General features: G+C 36.0%; 2 long non-coding RNA genes across 3 annotated transcripts in view; one reads left to right on the top strand and one right to left on the bottom strand.

The window, feature by feature from the left end:
- The window catches only part of LOC309628650, a 121,471-nt gene that overhangs the window by 76,468 nt on the left and 20,724 nt on the right, over positions 1–24,279 (top strand). The gene's annotated exons all lie outside the window — the stretch shown is intronic.
- The window catches only part of LOC309628649, a 41,579-nt gene that overhangs the window by 1,705 nt on the left and 15,595 nt on the right, over positions 1–24,279 (bottom strand). Inside the window, exons 1-2 of one of the 2 annotated variants that reach the window (XR_014244612.1) lie at positions 1,131–24,279; positions 736–786 (exon numbers count right to left, since the gene is read on the bottom strand). The exon at positions 1,131–24,279 is cut by the window's right edge and continues 15,595 nt beyond it. This is a non-coding gene — a long non-coding RNA (uncharacterized lncRNA). Of the gene's footprint in view, positions 1–735 lie in introns of both variants that reach the window. The other variant, XR_014244611.1, reaches the window with a different exon arrangement.

The raw sequence follows: 24,279 nt of genomic DNA, 5'->3' as shown, positions 1-24,279 counted from the left end.
TTTCTTCAAAAACCTATTTACCTTCACCTTTACAATGTCTTCCTGCTTCCAGCCAACCCGAATAGAACTGAATCCTTGTTCTTGTTGCTACTCTGCTATTCTGGATATACCAGCATTTCTCAACCTGGGTATTATTGACATATGGGACTGGATAACTCTTTGTTATAGGTCTCTGTCCTGTTTATTGTAGGACATTTATCAGCATCTCTAATCTCTACCCACTAGATGCCAGTAACATTCTCCAGTTGTGGCAACTAAAAATATTTCCAGGTATTGTCAAATACCCCATGGTTGGCAAAACTGTTCCACTGGAGAAACACTGGTTTATAGCATTTTAAGGTACTTATTTAATAAAATAAGTTTCCTGGAGCCAGAAAAGAATCTTAAATTATTTAGGAATTTAAATATATATAATTTACTAATAAGGCAGGGCCACAGTCGAACGATATCATCAAAATAAATCTTACATGCAAGTAGGTATTTTTCACCTTTATTTTACGTGATTTGTGGAACACCCAGAAGGTCCTTTTGCTTCCTTTAAATATCTACTTACTCAAAGGCTATACGGTCTTAAATTCCAGCATTAATAAATGAGCCCTTTTACATGCTATGTTCTTTTAAAAACCAAAAGCCCTGGGAAAGAAGTACTAATTAAAATTAGTTCACACCGAGGTATTAATAGCAGGGCACAGTGAAGAAAATTTGTAGACACAGTTGAAAGACATACTGACTTACCTTGTTACTTTGAGCAAGTCACTTAACCTCTCTCAGCTTGAGTTTCTTCATCTGGAAAATAGGAATGATGAAACTGACCCACAGGTTCCTATTTTGAGCATTAAATAATCTAATGCAAGTAAAAATACTTTTTAAAAGCTAATACTGCTGGGTTTCTTTTTTCAGCTTTTGTGACATTCTTCTAACTAAAAGCCTAGGATATAAGACCACTGAACATCTAAGATGGAGACATTTAAAATAAATTCCGTGGACTTCAAAGTTTTAGCCACAGTAATCTCTGCATTTCTAAAAAAAATTTTAAATAATGAGCTTTCAGGATTTCTGGAGTATCTGAGAGAAAGTTGAAGGCCAACTAATAAGAGAAGTGCAAAAAGATTTCTCAAATGACCATCTACCTTTTAGATATTACACTCCCTACCAATTACTCATGACCCTTCCAGCCTTCCGGCTGTCCCCTTCCAGAAGGGGAATAGGAATCATTATTCAGCTTCTGATTGGACTTTTAAAATTCAAAATGGAAGTTATATTACTATATTAACTCAGGGAAATGCTATGGAAAACCATCTATTACATGTATAAAACCAATGTTTGATATCAACTGGCCTAAGATGAGAGACTGTAGCCTATATTCCTGTATTCTGGGCTGGTCACCTGAACACTGTGCTTATCACGTATCTGGGTAGTTCCTACCTGCTTTCCCTCTCTAAAATCACACTGTTAGAGACAGCATAGTCCCAGCAGGCATTGGGAAAATGCCAATATTACCTTGTGGAGTGGTTAGACCAAATTAATGATTGCCCACCTAGACTAGGAACAGTGAAATTTTAATCATTTACCTCTGTCTAGATTCAGTCACCTGCTGTTACTAGCCACACTGCTCTGCCAGATATTTTTACAAACTTTGTGTAATTTAATTTTTCCAGCAAAGCAGTGAGAGACATAAGTATTCTTGTCTTCCGTATGTTATTCATGAAGTTACTGAAGCTGTAGGAGTTAAGTGTGTGAGGGTCAGGTGTGGAACTGAGATTCAAACTTTGATGTTCTTGCTTTAAATAAGCACTTTGTACCTCACAAACCAGGCAATAAATAAACCTTAACATATCACATGGTCAAGTCCTGACAAGCTCAGTACAAATAGCAGGACTGTATCTAACCTTGAATTAAAACCTCAGTCCTCTGAACTCTTATGCTTCTTTAATATTTAAACCTCTTAGTACTTGTATTATCTGTTTTATATCAAAACCATTTATGAGAATCACCCTTATTAGAATGAACGTTGTGGTATTTCCTACAATTCCAGTCTTTCCATCATATCATTCATCCATTCATTCATTCATTCATCCATCCATCCATTCATTCATTCATTCATACCTCCCATGTTTGGGGCCCCAGGAACATAGAAATACATACAATGGGCATAGTCCAGTGGTTCTTATTCCAATTTTTGTTAAATGAATGAAATATAGCTTTGCTTGACTATTTTAGTTACTGCTCCAAATCCCTAGAGATTATAAATTATCCTTTCATAGCTCTTCACACACACATGTTTTTTATTTCAGGATTTTTCCCCCACCAAGTATGTATAACTAGCAAGTGATACTCAAGGTCTGGAAAATAAGTTCTCACGTGGTAGAACTTTTTGTCACCTATTTCAAAAACAAAATCCACATTTCTCCTTCATCTCACTTTTGCTTTTATTGCCATAAACTTGTCTGTATTCATTATAATCATGGTTGCTGACATAGATAATCAGCGCAGTATGTGAAGGGGATTTTCAGAATTTTCACAAGGCTGGAGAAAAGTTCCCTATGTGAAATGTAACCAAGTCCACAGAAAATTCTTGTGCCTTCAAGTAACACATTTTCAGGCTTTTACTTTCTAACTCATCCACTTCTGTGAACTGCACCTCCACACCCTGCCATTCTGCTTATTTTTAAATATATTCTGCTATTGTTTATTTAAATACAGTGTTTGCTTTTATAATGCTTTCAGATTTACAGAAAAGTTGCAAAGCTAATATAGAATTCCCATATATACTTTGCTCTGTTTTCACCGTTGTCAACACATTATATTTCTATGGTACATTTGGCAAAATTAAGAAATTGACATTGGTACATTACTGTTACCTAAAGTCCAGAGTCAGTTTTGATTTCCATTAACATCCTCTTTTCCCAGTAGCCAATTTGTATCACCTTGCATTGCTTTCCTATCTCCACTGTCCTTCTGGTCAACGAGAATCTTTCTGTTTTTTTCATGGCTTTGACAGTCTTGAGGATTGTTAAAATTCTTAGAATTTCCTTCAGTCTGGGTTTGTCTGATGTTTTTCTCATTATTAAACTGGGGATATAGGTTTGAGGAAGAATACCACAGAAGTGAAGTGCCTCTCTCATCTCATCTCATATCAGGGGTACATGATTATGATGTTAACCTTCACCAACTAGACAATGTAGTGTTTTTGAAGCTTTCTTCATGGTACAGTTATTATTTTTCCCCTTTCCTGTGCTATTCTTTGTAAAGAACTACTAAGTCTAGTATATTTTCAAGGGAGATGGAGAGAATCTAAACTCTGCCTTCCTGAGAGTTGGAATTAGAATTATTCTGTAACAAAGTTGTGCTGCTTCATAACTATTTATAAATTCATTGTTTAAGATCACAATATCCCCTAAAATTACTTGGTAACAACAACTTCCTTTTTCAACTCTATTATCTCTAGCTGTTTTTGTTTGTTTGTTTGTTTGTTTCTTAGAATGGTCAAACAGGGAATTTTTTGTTCGTTTGTTTTTTAACTTCTTGTTTTATATTGCAGTATAGCTGATTAACAGTGTTGTGTTAGGGAATTCCCTGATGGTCCATTGTTTAGGACTCAGTGCTTTCACTGCTGAGGGCCCAGGTTCCATTCCTGGTCAGGGAATTAAGATCCCACAAGCCCTGTGGCATGGCCAAACCGCATCCCCCCCCCAAAAAAAACCCCAAAACAATGTTGTGTTAGTTTCAGGTGTACAGCAAAGCTGTATTTTCTTAGCTAAATTCTGCCACACAAATGTACATGCTTGTGTATATACACATACATATAGATATACATAACCTTCGCAAAGCAGAAAGTCAGTTTTCACTTGCTGCCTCCCCCTTCCTTCTTCTCTTCCTGATTTAGTCTCCTCAGCTTCAGAATCTTCATTCTAGTCTTTTCCAATCTTTTCCACCCCATCTTTCTTACTTTAATACTGTAACAACCACTCTTCCATGAGTCCCCACTCATGGAAGGGACTATTGACAAAGTGAGGACAGTATGTTCTAGAAATATATAAATTTGATTGCAGGAAAAGGGTGATACATATCCCAATAGGTAAAAAAAAAAAAAATGGATTTTATTTGTTCTCTAAGAATTGAAAATAGAACATGCCTTTGAATATATAGCCACTCTCATAAAATAGCTTCTATTATTTATTCTGTTTCATTCATTTATACGACAAACGTAAATAAAGTGCCTAACGTGTAATGAACAGTTACTATGCAAGAGCGGACTCTGTTTCCCGCCAGCACCCCAAGAAATTTTTTAGGAGTTAACTGGAAATTGTTGTTTCCAGATTAAGATTTTCATGATAAATAATTATAAAAAGTTAAATTCCTTTAAAGGTTGCAGAGTGACTTCCAATAACATAGCTGGAAATTTCTTTCCCAGTGATGGCATGCAATAGTGTTCTGTTTGCATCCCTGCCCTTCCAACAGCCTCCAGGGAACAACTTTCCTTTTATACCTTGTTTTATATTATCAAAAAAATTAGGAGCCTAGCCGCAACTATTTCAAAAGTCTCTTCCAGCTAAAAAATTATATTTTTAGTAAGAAGAATAATCACTTTGAATCAATAGACAAAGATTTGAATTCTGATCACATTATTTTAGGTAAATTACCTAACATCTCTGAGATTCAGTTTCTTGATCAGTAGAAACTGTTTGAATATAATGATGCCTCAGATATTTTTGAAATCCATAAAATTTCTAATTTAAATATGCATTAATTAAGTGTCATTTGCCTCCTTGTCTTGAGATTTCTCAAGTTCTAAAGAAAACTAAAAAATTAATAGATATGGTCTTACATTCTGATCCCATCCTTAGGCAAATTACTTAAATTTTCTATGATTCAGTTTCTTCATCCACAAAAGTAGAGCTGATATAATTATTCTCTTAGTATTTGTTGATGTTCAAATGAGGTTATATACAGGAAATATCTGATTCAAATATGTCATCATATATGCTGGTTCTTTTCTTTCTGTACACCACATCCTGATTTTGGTTGTATTTGACCAAAAGGAGAGACAGCATTAAGATAGAAATCTGTTCCAATGGAGAGAGAGCATAGGCTTTGGAGTCAAGGAGACCCAGGAGTGAGTCCTGGCTCACCAGTTCTTTAATGTTTGCAATGTACCTTCAGGCTTCTCCAATTTTCTCATTTGTGAAATAGTGCAAATAGTGTTGGGAGGATTAAACCAGGTAATGCATTCAAAAATGGTGTTGTTTATTGTTTTGAGGTAAGACTGCTAAAAATCATAGTGCTTTTAATACAGAAGTAAAGTGAATCAGATTTTTGCTTCATTATAGAAATGATATTTTCAATATATATTTCTGAAACTATAACTAGATTAACCTCACCTTGCATTACAACTCTGAACAATCGTCAGGGAAATGTTCTGGGTGACAATGGCATGAAACCCCTTTATGGATTAGCTACTTATTCATTTATTCAATTATTATTGACTGAGCACCTACATGTGCTGGTGTCTGTTCTGATTGCTAATTTATTCTAGGCTGTTTGAAAACGTTCTTTCCCATACAGTTTAAGATGATGTCAATAAAAAAATCATCAAGCTAAGTAATGATGTGATTATAAACATTTGGTTATTAGACCCTTACATCATAAGCTATATTCGATGTAAAAAATGAAATATCAAAAAAGACATTTCAGGACAATAAATGTTATATTTGCAAGGATTCTAATCAAAGGTGGAGTGCTGCTTTCTATATCTGGGGGTTTCTTCATAGATGACAATACGATATGCCTCAGGTAAGTCAGATAAGGACTGAAACCTTCTCTGAAGAGCATCTAAGAGGTACCTGGGTTTTCTATAAACTTTATGTCTATTTTCCACTGAGTCTGAAAAAAAAACTCCAATTCTGGAGCAGAGCAATTCTAGCAAAAGGTTGATGCAGGTCCTACCTCTGCTGTCAGTCAAAATATTTTTTCTCATGGACTCCTGGAGCTCTGAGACCATGACCTTGCTCCAAAAGAGATCTAGTTGTGCACTTCTTATTAACATGTACATATGTCAATAATAATTCTCTTTGGAAAATTAGCCTAAAGTGGGCTTGATATTTGAGTGCCAGCAGCGCTTTTGAATTCTCAATGTAGGATTGTTTATCTGCTAGATAACGTGACAATGAGAGAAAGATAAACATATATGTGTGTGTGGCAAAGAGACATGAACTATATAATAAGGTATTTTGACTAGTGGCCTGTGACATATTCCCATGATTATTAGACGTGCCTTCTCCAGAGTAAAAACAAGAAAATCATCTACCCGTGATCTACTATTTCCTTGTTGTGTGGCCCTGGGAGAATTTCTCTAACTCTTTTAAAACTTGGTTTCTACTTTTATGCAATAGAACTGAGTCAGTTCTCTAACTTATGGGGTTAACTTAATGATTAACTTTAACGATGCCTCTAAACTGCTTTGTGCAGAATTTTGTGCATCTTAAGTGCTCAGTGAAAAATGTTCAATATTTTTGTTATTTTTAGTATCATTATTATTGTAATTGGTGATAGTGGTAATGACAGGCTGAGAGCAATGGGAAGTAAGATCTCCCAAATATTCTCCACTATTTCAATTTTGCATCTTGTTGATTCCCCAGCCATTTCTTTGGTCATGTCCATTCTCTACTTCTTATTGCAATGTGACTCACATGAGGTTGTTCTTTGCAGGGAATCTAGGGGGAGCTTGTGGTACAGAGATTAAGAAAGCACGAGCAAAAATAAAGAAGGGTTGTTTATTGGAAGCCACTTGAGATTTGAAGTAGATCAGAGCTGGGTTTGGATTGCCCTCCGTCATTTGCTGTCTCTGCAATCCTGCACACATCTCTTAGTCTCTTACTCCTCAAATTCTCATCTGTAAAGGAAATAAATCACACCCATGTCCCAGAGTTAATACGAAAGTTCAGAAGATAAAGAACCCATAAGAATTAAGAAAATGAAAGACAAAAAATTCAAATAGAAAAATGAAAAAAGAGGTAAGCAGACATTTCACAAAAGAAGAAACATAACTGTTAAATATACTGCAAGATTTTGTTTCACTAGTAATCTGGAAAGTGCACGTAAAACCATAAGGAGATACCATTTTATCTATCAGATTGACAAATTTTTTTAAAAGTCTGACAATATTAAATACTGGCGAAATATGTCAGAATAGAAACTCTGATGCATGGTGGTGACAGAATAGTACAACTATTTTGGAAAACAACTTATCATTAACTAGTAGAGGTGAAGGTTTGCATATTCTAGGACCTAACAATTTTGCTACCGAGTCTTTACATAGAGGAACTATTTTAGGAAAAAGAGAATATGAAGATGATTGACATTTTTATCACCATCTATATGCCAAGGACTTTACAATGTCTTTTATTCTCACAGACATTCTGTAAATGTGGCTCTTAATGCCAGATAAAATATTCATGTGGTGCAATCCTTGCAGATCTTACTTTAGAGTACCATTTATAATTTCATGATTTAATTAAGTGCTGGCCCCTGTACAGACATATGTACAATGTGTCAGTTATTCATCCAGGGGACTGATTAGACACAAATGTCAGAAGGAGAGGGCAGGGGAATCAGTGGAGATACCTGCTTTGCATCCCATCTCAGGTCTAAATGAAATCTGAGTTTTAGCCTCTCCTGTAACTTAGCCAGTGGTTGGCCTTTCCAACAAGGTTCATATATTACTCTTCAAAAGAACTATATTCATAAATCGCTAGTTTCTACTTACATATTGTAGGACTTTTACACTAGATCCCAGACATTTTTCTCCTGTCTTTGCAAGATACCATTCTACTTGGTGATAGGAGGTGAATATACATAAAATTATGAGTAATATGCCACTATACATTTCCATAATAGAATACTTTGAAACAAGCCCCCTTAATCAAGCTTCACATAATAGATTCACCAGGCAAATGGAGCTCCCACTTCACGGTATAAAACATAGACATTTATAATGCATTCAATCTCAGGGTTTGAATTCTAGTTTGCTGGCATACTAGTGCTCTAACTTGTTGAGTAATACACTTACCCAGAGCCACTTTGCTTTGCTTCCCAGTGTGATTGTGTCAATATTCCTTGTTATTATACTTAAGTAATTTTACTAAATATTATGTAAATTAAATAAAAATGTGAAAGGAGTTTTTATAATAAAGACTGTGTTAAAAGACTCAATTAAGGGAGTTTCTTAAAATACTGTGACATTAGATGTAGCTGAGAAAATTGAGAAGATAAAGAGTCATAAAACTGTAAGATAAATGCAAAAGACTGATATGTTTCATGAACAACCTTGAAATTCTTGCTTCCATTTAATGAAAGTGGAATTGGTAATTGTATAAGATGCATTATGGGGGCTTCCCTGGTGGCGCAGTGGTTGAGAATCTGCCTGCCAATGCAGGGGACACGGGTTCGAGCCCTGGTCTGGGAAGATCCCACATGCCGCGGAGCAACTAGGCCCGTGAGCCACAATTACTGAGCCTGCGCGTCTGGAGCCTGTGCTCCGCAACAAGAGAGGCCACGATAATGGGAGGCCCGCGCACCGCGATGAAGAGTGGCCCCCGCTTGCCGCAACTGGAGAAGGCCCTTGCACAGAAACGAAGACCCAACACAGTCAAGAATAAAAAAAAAAGAAGATGCATTATGGGTGATATTTATGTAAGAAAGATAAAGGAAATGCAAAGATGGACATAAGCATGCCACCTTTATATGTTTTACATTTAAAATGTTATTTTTCCCTGCTGTTTCAAGGTTTTCAATTAATTGATCAATTACCCTTTCAGATCAGGTTTGATAAAAGGGATTCTACAGTAGAGACAAAGTTTCAGCATCTAATACAGAAAATTAGAAAAAAAAGCGCCAGATTTTGGTAGCATTGTATGTGCAGAAATTATACAAGGATATTTTCTCAGCTGATTCTAAAATAATGGGCACCTATAGTAGTGCAGAGTCCCACTTCTGGATGTGTTTTTAATCTAGGTACCCTTCCTTTCAGGTTGCTAGAGAAGTTTTTCTTTGTTTGGGGATCAGACTTGATGTATTCCAAGGTCCATTATGTATTCAATAAAAATATGTTCATCTGAAATCCTAAATTCAAGAATTTTATTTTTCTAAGAGTAAAACACCATGATGTTGCAGGACCAATGTTAAAGATTACACTTTTACTTGGATAGACTTTTCTGGGTTAACATAGTAGTGGGGGTATGTGATTCCCAGAGCCCTCTTGTGTGTTCCTCAGGGTATCCAGAAGTAAGCTGGAGGAAGGATCTTTCTTCTTGTCTAGTCACTGGAAGTGAATCACACACAGACTACCTAATTCAGGCTACAATTGAGATAATACTGATAGTGACCACCAATCATCCTTGTCAAGTTAAGCATGGTACCCACATAAATTCTCACGGATTCTTGGCATTCAGTTTCCTGGTGTCACGATGGATTGATTAGCAGCTCTGCTCTTTCAAAAAGACCATCATTCAGGGATACCTGTCTCTTTGACCACTCCAAGTTTTCAGGTGATTCATATTGCCATGTAAGGGTGGACTTATACATTGTAAAACAGTCATGTTTTCCATTATGTAAATGTAATGGCGATCCTAGGGAGGTACAGATCGTTATGGCTTGTAATAGAATGGATTATCACCAAAAGGAATAAAAAATCTTAAAATGCAATGGAGATCTTGAATAGCGAAAATGGTAGAATATCAGAGCTGTGATCCCTTTCCTATTAGCTTGCAACTTTCTGGTGTCTTTACTAGTAGTTCACTTGGAGCCATCTGAGCTCCTGAATCATTGATCAAAAAGTCAAAACTTAACTCTACTCTTCTACTCCAATGAAAGTAACAGTTCACATATATTGAGAGCATATTGTCTTCCACAGGCTGTAATAAGGGCTTCCTATTTTATTTAATGTTTTATATCAGTGATTATTGAACATTAATGTGCATAACAATCTCCTGGTGAGTGGTTAAAATGCAGACTCATAGCTAATACATCCCATTCCCTAGTTCAGATTCAGAGTTCTGGGGCAGGACCCAAGAATTTGCATTTCTAGCAAGCTCACAGATTACATAATGCTACAGGTCTAATAAACACGTGTTGAGTAGCTCTGCAGATGATTCTCTGAGTGAGATACTACTATAATTATCCCTATTTCATCCATGAGAAAACCTAGTCTCAGAAAAAGGGAGTAAGTCATTTTCCCAAGATCAAAACATAGAAAAAGTGGAACCAGGATTTGAATTTGACAACAAAATCCGCTATCTTAGCTTCTGTATATATTACACCTTGACACTGGGTTCTACTTCCTTTTCAATAGGATTGGTGAATTAGGTCCTTGGTTTCTATTTCACCAAAAGAAGCAGAGTAGCTGTAAAGACTAGAGAAATGATATCCTGGTAATGTTTTCTGGTAGTCTAAAAGTATAGAGCTCCAGACTCAGGTTGCCAGGGTTTGTGAATAGCAGTTGAGCCATTGGCAACATCCCAGGATCTCAGCAGGCCTGGAGATTTTGAATGGACAATATTTCTTTGTTGAGTTACTCAAAGTAAAATTAATCATGGCAGGACATTGTTTAGAAATTGTCTGAGTATACACTTTTCAGTAATTGATTTGTTTCCACATGGACACCTTGTTTTCCATGCAAGTGGCTCTCCTTGATGGGTGATTTTATTCCTCTTAGTGTATGCCAGGGGGCAGTGTGGTTTAATTATAGTGATCATGTGTTTCTTGAGACCATGTTGCTTTATTCTTTCTCTCTGAAATCTGTGCTTATAATCCAAAGGAGGATGGGCTATAGGACTTCCTATGACTCTCAGTTAAGTCTAGCTTCTAAAACCAGCTCACTTTTGCCTGTTCTTGCTTCTCAAATATTATACCATTTCGCCAGTCCAGGAACCCTAAACAATTCTGACTTTTTGAGATTAGTTTTATCAGCAAGAAGGTAGCTGAATAGCATAGAGTAGGATTGTACAAAGTTAGTTTTGAATACCTATTTAAACATTAGAATGAAATGAAAGCAAAGCAAAGTGGAATCTAACATTAATATAAATGTGATTCATTAAAGGGTGCTGAGCCAAGAGATGTTACAGAGTGGAATTAAGAAGGATTTAGTGACCTCTCAGGACTTTAGGATAACCACTTAGGAAAATAGGTCGTGACTATTTTTGACACTTCAAGGACTCAATCCTTGAAATGCAGGGGCATCATGGCATGAAAGACATTTGTGTTATGGATTGAGAGCTCCATAAGCAACAGATGTTTTATCAGGATTATAGCTGTCTTTCTACGAGCTCTCAAGAGTACATACACAAGGAAAATTTGTTATTATTACTATTTGGCCTTGGGGAACTCCCTATGTCATAAGTGTAAATTCATATGAGCAAAAAGGGCTTTTTTATGTACAGTAACATAGTGCGACGGTTGAGTGTACAGCCTCCTGAAGTCAGAATGCCTGGGTTTGAACACCAACTTCCCATTTACTTGCTGTATGATCTTGGGTAAGCAAGTTATCCTCTCACCTATAAAATGAAATCTGTAGGATCGATGAAAGGATTAAATGGGTTAAAGTATGTAGGACATTTAGAAAGTGCCTGGTACCTAGTAAATGCTACATTAAATATGTGTTACTTATTGTAATTAGTGGCCACAAAGTCAAGAATAAGAGCTTGTGGATAAGCCACTGTGACCTCTTTTCCTAGGTCTTTATCCTGATTTCTCTTGCAGTCTTCTCATGCTGAGGTGAGAAGAACCATAAATTAAAGTATTCTACAGAAACATAGCAGCTCTTCTAAGCACTCTATTCTAGGTCACCTTTGCTCTGGCCCTCACATTAATTTATTCTTGGAAAGGGGTCCCTCTAAAGGGAAATCAACTCCAGGCCTGTCTTGCTGTAGCAACTCTGAAGGAGAAGCATTGCAAAAAGGAAAGAACCTATTCAGTGGAAAAGAGTTTTTTAAAACTTCTTTATTCCTCTTTCTAAAGGTTTTGCTCCCTAGTGTCTTGGTCCATTTTTTTCTTCTAGGAATAAATTTGTCTGTAATAGATACCTCTTCTCCATCTCCTCTTGGATGAAGGCAGAGACTCAGAAGAGGCACTGTTTGAAGTCACCTTCATGTTAACATACAGTCTCTAAAGGGCATTGCCAAGAGCATGCTGTGCACTGAACTAAATGACTATGTTGCTGTGGCAGCTTCAGTCAGATCTTTGTCACCTTACTTGGTATTTTTGTTTTATTTATTTATTTAAATTTTTAATGTTTTTAATTGGAGTACAGTTGCTTTACAATGTTGTGTTAGTTTCTGCTGTACAACAAAGTGAATCAGCTATACATACACATATATCTGCTCTTTTCTGGATTTCCTTCCCATTTAGGTTACCACAGAGCACTGAGTAGAGTTCCCTGTGCTATACAGTATGCTCTCATTAGTTATCTATTATATACATAGTATCAATAGTATATTTATGTCAATCCCAATCTCCCAATCCATCCCACCCACTCACCTGTTCCCCCTTGGTATCCATATGTTTGTTCTATACGTCTGTGTTTCTTTTTCTGCTTTGCAAATAAGTTCATCTGTACCATTTTTCTAGATTCCACATATATGCATTAATATATGATATTTGTCTTTCTCTTTCTGACTTACTTCACTCTGTATGGCAGTCTCTAGGTCCATCCACGTCTCTGCAAATGGCACAATTTCATTCCTTCTTATGGCTGAGTAATATTCCATTGTATATAAGTACGACATCTTCTTTATCCATTCCTCTGTTGACGGACATTTAGGTTGCTTCCATGTCCTGGCTATTGTAAATAGTGCTGCAATTAACACTGGGGAGCATGTATATTTTTGAATTGTGGTTTTCTCCAGGTATATGCCCAGCAGTGGGGTTGCTGGGTCCTATGGTAATTCTATTTTTAGTTCTTTAAGGAACCTCCATACTGTTCTCCATAGTGGCGGTATCAATTTACATTCCTGCCAACAGTGTAAGAGGGTTCCCTTTTCTCCACACCCTCTCCAGCATTTACTGTTTGTAGATTTTTTGATGATGTTTTATTTTGTTTTGATGATAAAATTTTCAATTATTATAATTGAATAGCATATATTTAAGAAATTTTTTCTTTTGTTTTATTATATTTAATCCACTCAAAAGAAATTCAGATGTTAAATCTTTAGTATCACAGAGTTATATTGTCATTATCCTTCTTTTTTTCCAGCTTTATTGAGATATAATTGACATATACTATTGTGTAGGTTTAATTGTATACCATGTTGGTTTGATACACTTATATATTGCAAAATGATTACCATGATAGTGCTAGCTAACACCTCCATTATGTCATATAATTGCCATTTCCTTTTTTATAATGAGAATATTTAAGATCTAGTCTCAGCAACTTTCAATATGTAAGACGGTATTGCTAACTAAAATCACCTGTACATTAGTTCCCCAGAACTTACCTTACAACTGGAAGTTTGTACCCTTTGACCAATACCCCATTTCTCTTACTCTCCAGCCCCTGGAAACCACCATTCCACTCTGTTTTTCTATGAATTTGACTTTTTTTTAAAATTTAGATTCCACATATAAGTGATATCATACAGTATTTGCCTTTCTCTGTCTGACGTATTTAACTTAGCCATAATGCCCTCAAGTTTCATCAGTGTTATTGCAAACAGCAGGATCTCCTTCTTTCTCACAGCTGAATAATATTCCATTGTGTATATATACCACATCTTCTTTATCCAGTCATGTGTTGCTGGACACTTAAGTTGTTTTCATAACTTGGCTATTGTGAATAACATTGCAATGAACATGGGAATGAATGCAGATATATTTTTGAGATCCTGTTTTTATTTCCTTTAAATATATACACAGAAGTAGAATTGCTGGATCATATGGTAGTTCTATTTTTAATTTGTTGAGGAACTTCCATACTGTTTTCCATAGTGGCTCCACCAATTTGCATTTCCAGCAACAGGGCAAAAGAGTGCCCTTTCTTTCACATCCTTCTCCAACATTTGTTATCTCTTGTCTTTCTGATGATAGACATTCCGACAGGTGTGAGGTGATATCTCATGGTGGTTTTGATTTACATTTCTCTGATGATTAGTGCTGCCAAGCACCTCCTCATGTACCTGTTAGCCATTTTTATGCCTTTTTGGGGAAAATATCTATTTAGTTCCTCTGCCTATTTTATAACTGAATCTTTGTTTAATTGCTAATGAGTTGCATGAGTTCTTTATATACTTTGGATATTAATCCCTTAATAGATATATAATTTACAAATATTTTCTCCCTTTCCATAGATTGCCTTTTCATTTCATTGATTGTTTCTTTTGCTCTGCAGAAGCATTTTAATTTGCTATAGTTCCACTTATTAGTTTTTGCTTTTGTTGCTTATCTTTTGATGTCATATCCAAAAAATCCTTACCAAGACCAATGTCAAAAAGTTTTTTCCCTATGTATTTTTTTTCTAGAAGTTTTATGGTTTCAGTTGTTATGTTTATGTGTTTAATCCATTTTGAGTCAATTTTTGTGAATGATGTAAGTAGGAGTCCAATTTCATTCTTTTGTATATGGTTATCCAGTTTTCCCAACACCATTTATTAAAGAGACTATCTTTTCCTTATTGAGTATTCTTGACTCCCTTGTCAAATATTAGTCGACTGTATATTCGAGGGTTTATTTCTGAGCTTTCCATTCTGTTCCATTGGTATATGAATTTATTTTTTGCAAATACCATATTGTTTTGATTACTATAGCTTTGTGAGATAGTTTGAAATCAGGAAGTGTGATGTCTCTAGCTTTGTTCTTCTTTCACAAGATAGCTTTGGCTATTCTGGGTCTTTTGTGGATCCACACAAATTCTAGAATTCTTCTTTCTAATTCCATGATAATGCCATTGGAATTTTGATAAGGATTGCATTGAATCTACAGATGACTTACAGTAGAATGGACATTTTAATGATATTAATTCTTTTGATTCATGAACATAAGCTGTCTTTCCATTTATTTGTGTCTTCTTCAATAATTATTTTCATTAAAATCTCATAGTGTTCAGTGTACAAATCTTTCATCTCCTTGGTTAAATTTATCCCTAGGTATTTTATTATTTTTGATGTTATTTGAATGGGATTGTTTATTTCTTTTTCAGATGTTTCATTGTTAATGTATAGAAATGCAACTGGTTTCTGTATGTTGATTTTGTAATCTACAACTTTATTAAATTTGTTGATTAGTTCTAACAGTTTTTTGGTGGAGTCTTCAAGATTTTCTGTATATAAAATCGTATCATCTGCAAACAAAGACAATTTTACTTCTTTCTTTTCCATTTTGATGCTTTTTATTTCTTTATCTTGACTGAATGCTCTGGTTAGGACTTCTAGTACTGTGTTGGATAGGAGTGGTGAGAGTGGGCACTTTTGTCTTGCTCCTAATCTTAAAGGAAACCCCTTCAATCTTTCACTGTTGAATATGATGTTAGCTGTGGGCTTATCATATATGTCCTTTATTAGGTTGATATATGTTCTTCTACATCCAATTTGTTGAGCATTTTTATCATGAAAGGATATTGTATTTTGTCAAATGGCTTCTCCGCATGTGTTGAGATAATCACATGAATTTTATCTTTCTTTCTATTAAAGTGATGTGTAACATTTGTTGACTTGTGTATATTGAACCATCTTTGCATCCCAGGGATAATTCCCACTTGATCTTGGTGTGTGATACTTTTAATGTATTGTTGAATCAGTTTACTAATAGTTTGTTAATAATTTTTGCAGCTATATTCATCAGGGATATTGGTCTGTAGCTTTCTTTTCTTGTAATGTATATTGGCTTTAGTATCCAGGTAATGCTGACCTCATAAAATAATTTTGGGAGTCTACCCTCCTCTTCTATTTTTGGGGAAGTTTGAGAAGGATTGTCATTAATTCTTTAGATATTTGGTAGAATTCACCAGTGAAACCGTCTAGACCTGGGCTTTTCTTTGTTGGTTGGCTACCCTACTTTGAGTTAGTCAGGGTCAAATCCTTTGCTAGTAATATCTAGGTTCCAGGAATCTGTTTTTCCTTCATCTTGAGAGATGCTTGACTAAATCAGAGGTCTAAGAGATTGAAAGAGGTATGAAACCCTGCTTATCCTATACTCTCATGAATATACAAAGAAGAAACTGTGGAATGCAAAGATAGTATAAGGGAAGCAGTTTGTAGACAGTTTGGGTACTCTATAGAGTACTTTTTAAATACCACCAAGTTAAGAACAGGATGCCATGGCTTTAGGACCATAGTAAAGGATATAATACCTATAGCTAACTCACCAGTTCTGCTATAGATGATCATACTACTCCCATTATATTCATGCCATTCAATCTAACTCAAATTACCAGATCCCATTCCAGTGATAAAATTTCTGTTGCAACCATCAATGGCATCCTCTTTTCATCAGAGCACCTCTTTTCATGGGATCAAATGATCTGAATATAAGTAAGATTGAAAACATTTGAAAAGGTCAGAAATGTTTCTCAAATGCACTTTATTATGTTAAATATGTTCTGATCAATTAGAGGTTCTGTACAATGCCCTATTCTCCCCTAAAATGACTTGTTGAATATTGAGGGATAGAATAATTTTGTAACTAAAACAATCATTGCACTGAGTATAGAACCTATTAAAGCTGTTGTTCTTTCTTAAATTGTTCATCAAAGTGTGTGTGCATGTGTGTGTGTATGTATGTACATAGAATCAAACCCAGGAAGCAGGGTGACCTGGTGCTTTATTTAGCAAACATTCTGAACAATATCAAAGCAACATTTCTATCCCACATGGGATGGGGTTTTTCTTGTGACTGGGCTATGTTTTACTTGCAACAGACTTTACGTAAAACTACATCAACAAGTTCAAAAAATATAAATGTTGGAGTAAAGAAGATTCAAGGATGAAAGCAATCTTTCAAAAGCACTATTATAAGTATTTAGTGTTTTCTCTTCTTCTTTATGTATCATAAATCTGTGAATCAGAAGTTTGTACAAATATTCAAAAATGACTTTTCCAAATACCAGAGTCTTTGTTAAAAGTGTCTGAGTTTGTGTCCAAGTAAACACACTGTCTCCCCTGACACAGACACAGGAAATAGTGTATTAACAACTTATGTTCTGCCAAACAGGTTTCCTAACTGGAGCCACCGTCTTTTCCTATGAAATGAAACCCTAAAATGTCAATATGAATAAATTGCTAATAAAGAACTCTTCACTTATCTTTAATGCTTTGCCAAATACCAACTTGATTGAAATGCTGATATTTAGTAGAAAGAAGAAAGGGGTATCTTGAGGAAGAATCAAACTAACAAGGGTAGTAGGCTAGAGTATTTCTGTGTCAAATTCCATCTGAACAATCCTGTTTTTTTAAAGGTCGGAAGCCCATACATACTTGGAATTTTTGCTCTCTGCCTTTGATTTAAAGCACAAATCAAAAGCCTGTTCTGTGAAAAGAAGTGCACTTGAGCAACCCAGGAATGTGCTGAAGCCTTTCTACAGATTAATCTTTTCTTTAGTGAAGTGAAACATCGGGACCATTCAGGGACACTGGGAGGTGTTCAGGGGCTTGAATTTGAGCCAAGCTTAATGAGAGGGAGTTGGAGGCAAAATGGAATTGAACTGAACCTTATTAACTGGTGAAAGCTGTGAACGAGGTGGACTTACTGGCCAAGAATTCTTTCCCTTTGTTGCAATTAACTACAGGGGATATTTTGAGGTAGTTTTCATGCTCTTTAAAGATCATGGTATATTTTAAAAATTTTGTATGTTTTTAAAATGTGGAGATAATTTCCTAATTCTGGTTTCCAAATTTCTATTGCCTTGAAGACACACGTTTATGTTTCAGTTGAGTAAACGTTTATTTATTTGGCCATTTTATTAGAAATCTATATTTCTAGCCACTGTGTCAGGTGATGGGGGGAAAACCGATGATAATTGGAGTCCTGGCCCAGAGTGACTGGCATTCCAGTGAGGAATGCTGGAATCTCTCAGGCCCAGCAGGAAAAACAGAAACCAAGAGGCCAAATATGCATCAGACATTTAGCTTAAGTTCTCTGAGCAAATCATCTCTCACAGGGACCATGACATACATTTCCCAGAGAGACCCTTCTGTGGTGAAATGCTGGTTTATTCCATAAATTTCTTCTGTAGAAAATTTGCTAGGTAGGAAACCTGGTATTATGAGAGTGAATGTTCAGCTAGAATTCAGGAAATCTGGATTTTCTGATAAAGATCATCTTGAACCAGTTCCTAAAACCTTCTATGTATGCCTCTATTTCTTATTTTGTAACATGGAGATGAGACCTGTTCTGCAGGGTTACTGTGAAGCAAGTGCTGACCACACTTAGCAACAGCTTAGTGTGGCAAGTTATTTGTTTAGCATCTTCTGATTATTCAGGAAATTCAAATTTTGGTAACCATTCAAATTTTGGCTCTCTTAAGAGCCTATTAAAATGTGTAAGGGGTGGAATAATACTGTGTCTATAGAATGGCCATTGGATGGAGTGTGGAGTCATAGCTGTCTCTTAAGAGACTCTCCAGAGTGAAGGAGTCTCCAAAGCTTGAATATACTGGGAAAGTAAGATGTGCACTGGGGTGGGGGAGAAGATATTAAACTCTGTATTTGTTTTATCTCCTCTGTTATTACTTTCCGCTTGTACCTTTTACATCATGTTTAATGATGCATATAATATATTAGAATAGTCCATTTATATATGGACTTTTTAATAAGTTCACATGTATTAAGACTGCATGCTCAATTTTTTTTATTGACAGAGTTTATAGTAAAAAGAGTTAGGAAATTACTCTTTTAGAGAAGGAACAACTAAACTATTGGGAATACATTTCTCTTCACTGAAAAGTGTTAGAGTATCCCAAACTAGTTTAATTCAAATTCTCTTTAATATGAGCCTAGAAAATCCTTCAGATATAAAGACAGAAGCAGTCTCTCTATCGTTTGTCTATTTTATTGTGTTTACAATCTGAAACTCTGATTTGGAGAGGTTCTCTGAAAGCCTGTTTTTGACACTGGCTTTCAGAATTCTTTTACGGCATGGGAAAGACTACAAAATTGGAACACATCAATGCATTCTCCAGAGTGTTTCTTGACTTTGTAGGATATTTGCAGCTCCAGATCTGCTTTCCTTTCTTTCTCCCTTATTGTGACCTCTGAGGAAGCTGACCACGGTGACCGCATCATCTGAAGTTCTTTGGTTTCTGCCTTCTGTTTGCATTTGGCCAATGAGAAGTCCTGGCAAGGTATGGAGAGTGGCAGAAGAGAACGTATGGGGCACTTATTACCTCAGTTCCCTCCTGACAGCGTGATGAATTAACAGTGGCTGAATGGCCATAGCCTCCATCCAGCAGACATCTCCAACAGGCAGAGCTTGCCTGGTTCCTGGTGCTGGTCCCTCCCTTTGCTTTTTCAGGTTAAGAGAGGGTAAGAGCAATCTAGCCACTGCTGTATCATCTCTTGTTGGTTTCCTGAATCTTGCCCTTGGGTGGTCAATAAACTTATCTTAATTGCTCCTTTTGCTTTACATCAGTTTCCTGTCAGGACCTTAACTGAGTCTCCAATTCAATTCAACTTACATCTCTTACTAGGCTGCAGAAGATATAGAGATAGATGGATAACACACAGACCCGAATCTGCCAAATCTGGCTATGCCCCAAGTTTATTTGTTCTTATATTCAAAGAGGATTTTTTGATGTTGTTCTTGTTGAAGCAGTTTTTTTTTTTTTAAGAAAATATATTGAAAGTAATCTTTTAGCAGAAAGTATTATATCCCTGGTTTTTCTTACCTGATGCAAACATATCCGTAAAAAAGGAAGCAGGTATCTGCTCAGACAACTGCCTTTCGGGAGGTCACATAATAAGCAAGGATATTATCCTGTAAAGAAAAAATACAAACATATAGTGAAGTAATAACACGCTTATAATAATAAAAGGGTGTGTTTATTTGGAAACCATGTGTGCCAGACCCATCCTGGTGGAGTGAACTGACCTCCCAGGGAAAGTGTATAGTTTATTACAGTATAATTTTGATACATAGAGATACAAATTTAGAAGAAAAGTATGCCCTGTGTTAAAATCAGATTTTTGAAACAATCTAATAGTGCTACTAACAATGATACCTCACATTTATTGAGTGTTTATTACATGCTTTATGTGTATTAACATATTTAATTCTCATAACGACCCATAAAGTATTATTTTTAATCCTCACATTTTTGGTCAAAGAAACTGAAGAATAAAAGATGAAATTCACTCAAGATAGGAAGCTATACAATCTAGCTCCACATATAAGCTGATCATTTTACAAGATCAACAGGAAAAAATAATGTTGAATTAACAAAAGTATTTTATGAATAAAAATATTTTTTTCTCCTGCCCAGCATGTAATATATTTGCTTCATTATTAGAATCACTCAAAAAGGGTTTTATGGCTAGATTTCCTCTCTTCATTCTAGGAAGTCCTTTTCAGCAGTTACAGTCGGATTATTTTAGAAAGGCAGAGAACTTACTTTTAGAAATATTAAATGAATACATTTTTAAAAAGAGAGGTTTGGCTTTTCAATAATTAGGAGTTTAGTGTAAAAGTCATTTTTGAAGCAAATAATAGTACTCTTTTAAAGATCCAATTGTTCAAAGCTTCTCCCAGTCTGTTCACATATGAATGTCCTTGATGTCAACCACTGGTCTGGGATGCCTAAGGAGCAAAGACAAATATTTCAACCTAAGTTTACAACTGGAAGTCAACATGAAAATCTATTCCCTTTGAGAAGCTGTGAAGTCTCCTGGATGTTTAAAATATGTCACATTGACTGTTTTATTTTGTTTTTTTAAAATCACATTCAACCCTGAGTTTCGCCTAGGAGAAAACATGTCTAGTTGGCAAATGGTGGCCCCAACCGTGTTGAGATATGTGATTTATTCTGCATGCAGCAAATGGGAGGGGCCAGAGTGCTCTGGGTTCTGGTCTGTTCTGATGCTGAGCAGGCCCGCGCCTTGCTCCTGAAATCTGGCTTTGGATGTCTTTTGGCCAGGCTATTTTGTAGATCAAATACATTCCATCAGAAGATGTCTTACTAACCTCCTAGAATTACCCTGCATTTCTGAGACAGAAGTGCAGAATCTGTGGAGACAGCATTTCCCATAGAATGCAGAGTGTAAGATGTATCAAAAGACAACAAACAAACAAAAGAACCAAAAACAAAAACAGGAATGCATGTCACACGAGATCATTATTAAGAAGGAAAACCATTTCTGGTGGAAAATTCCAAGTTCCCTTTGAACAACTGCCTTGGGGAATGTCCTCAGGAAACAGAGGCCTTACTTCTAATATGTCATTAACTGTGCTTATGATTTCCTTTGAGTGTTTATAGATAGGAGTCAGGGTATGGAATGCACAAATATTATACAAAAATTACAGTACAGTGATTGCTTCCTTTGCCAATCCACTCTCCAAAAAGTCATGAAACACTGCAGTGGCATCTCTGGTATGCATGGAAACTTAAGCTTTTACCTTTATTTAACCTCACAAGCTAGGTCTGACTCAAAGTCTGCATCGTATGTATATTAGGACAAGCATTTTGAGTGCATTTGGAAACTCGAGACATTTGTGCTGTGGATAAGTTTGAAATCTCTCTGTTCTGGAGAGATCATCGTCGACCCTACTCATGCTTGACTCATAAGGAAGAGATATTGTCTATAGAAAAGGAACCAAAAATAATGTCCAGTTGCCCCTTGGGCTGTGCCCCACATTACCCATTGCTGATTTGTTGACTGGAGCTGTGGAGCAATTGCATGCTGAATTGGTGAAAGTCCAGCGCTAATGGGGCCAGAGGTCACTGGTCTGGTTTATCTCTTGGGGCTGTTGTTACTCCGCCTCATCTGGCACAGTTATGCCCTTTCCCATCAGGGTTATGGGGTTCTCAGAACTGACATGTGGCCTAGAGGAGTGAACCTGATGCTCCAATCAGGTGACCGAACTCTGGTATCAACTCAGCTGCTTTTTGCTCTGACACCTTGAACAAAATGTTTAGGTTCTATCTCAGCCTCAATTTCCTTTTCCAAAGGGCTTTTGGAAACATTTATGGTAATTTCACCAGCTAAATTCTTAGTCCGCCGATGGTAACGAATACAGTTTACATCTGTTCTCTTTCCCTGTGGTGACTTACATGTTGCCAGAGATAAAGACAGAATTAGAAAAATCCTTATTGATTTATACTGGATCACCAGAAGACTGAATGGTGGCAGGTGTCCTCTAAGTTATCAAATAATAATGATAATAGTAGTAGTAACAGCAGCAGTACTAGTAGTAGTAGAAGTAATAGTGGTAGTTAGTAGTAGAGCAGCTAACATTTGCCAACTGCGTGACATTTCTTTAAAGGTTAGTATCTATTTTGATTCTCATCACAACCCTATTAATTATTTCTGTATCCAAATTTTGGCTAAGGAAACTGAGGATAAGAACACTCAAGTTACTTGACCAAGGTCAACAGCAGAGAAGTGACAGAACTAGGAATTGCTTAAAGTTGGTTCCAAAGTTAATGTTGTGTTTAACCACTGTAAAGCTGTCTGAATTTGGACACTTAGGGCATTTCTAATAAATACAACCATCTATTATTCCATCTGTTTGACTACTGTAGCATATTTCACACAATGCAGATGTGTCTAGTTTAGAAAATCAGGCTTTAAATAACTAAAGAATAGAGAAAGTAGAAATAGAACATGATTCTACGTAACTATTTTCCATATCACTAGCCTCCTACCATGAACGAGTTTCAGAAACTGAGAAAATATAAAGCTTTCCAGCACCTATTTTCTTGGTCTCCTTTACAAACAAAGTAAATCAGATTGCCCTTGGTTAATTTATACTCTTTGGGAAAAGATCTAATTTGCTCTTATTCAGATTTTCTGGCTAAAGCTGGTTTCCATCCAAAGGTAGATTGGTAAATTAACAAACTAAAGCTGCAAACAACCCTCCAACTAACCATATTCTTGAGTAAAAATACAGATACTTCTAGCTCCCTTCATTTGGTAAGGATCAGTTTTACCTGTGGTTCTTCATAAGTTTAGGGCATTATTGATCCAGCTTCCTACTCCACTAGATTTTTACTCAAAGCTGCCTCAAAAAAATTTTCCATCTCTCTCTATAACTGGAACACTGGGATGAAGGCAATTTATTGGGAAAGTTTTGTGAACTTTCAGATATCATTCAGTACTACTGGTGCTATGGACCAAATTTTGTCCCCCCAAAATACATATGTTGAAGCCCTAAACTCCAATGTAATTGTATTTGGAGATAGGGTTTTTAGGAGGTAGTAAAGGTTAAATGAGGTCATAAGGGTGGAACCCTACTCCTATAGGATTGGTGGCTTAGTAAGAAGAGTAAGAGAGATTACTTTCTCTCCTGCCCCTCCCTCTTCCCTCTCCTTACTCTTACCCTCTCTCTCTCCCCAGTAGGAACCTAGAAAAGGCTACCTGAGCACATGGAGTGATAGCAGCCAGATGCAAACCAAGAAGAAAGCCCAGTACTTGACTATACTCGCACCCTGATCTTGGACTTCTAGCCTCCAGAACTATGGGAACATAAATCAATGTTGTTTAAGCCACTTAGTCTGTGATACTTTGTTATGGCAGTCCTAGAAAATTAATACACATTCTTTTAGGCATTTGGAACAGTGGAGTGAGATACTGGTGTACTTTCTGAGTAAAAAAAGCCTTCTTAGTAACTTTTGATAGCACATTAGTAAACAACAATCCACTCAAAATTTTGATGGGCAAGTAGGATTCTATTCTAGTTTTGCTTAGAATAATAAAATCATATGAACCATAGATATTATCTATTCCAACCTCTTCATTTTATATATGAGGAAACTGAGGTATGGATAGGGGAACTGATTTGCCCAAGACCTCATCTTAGTTAGTTACAAAACCTGTGCTAGATTTCAAATACTTCAATTTCCTCTGTTCCTTGTACCATATAAAACATTTTATCTTTTTTTTATATTTTGACAATCGATTCAGTTGTATACTTTTTTTCCTAACCTTCAATGTCAATATGTTTACCTTTTCAAAATATTTTATTTGTTCCTTTAAGTAATTATTTTGGAATACATTTTCTTTACCTGCTTTTACTACCTTATAAAGTACATGGTTTTCAGGGAATGCACTAACAAGGTTTTCCATTTCTTGGATGCTTTACTCA

The sequence above is a fragment of the Balaenoptera borealis genome (genome assembly GCF_965194805.1).
Source record: "Balaenoptera borealis genome assembly, chromosome: 4".
Classification (NCBI taxonomy): domain Eukaryota; kingdom Metazoa; phylum Chordata; class Mammalia; order Artiodactyla; family Balaenopteridae; genus Balaenoptera; species Balaenoptera borealis.
This window is presented reverse-complemented; position numbering and strand designations above follow the sequence as displayed.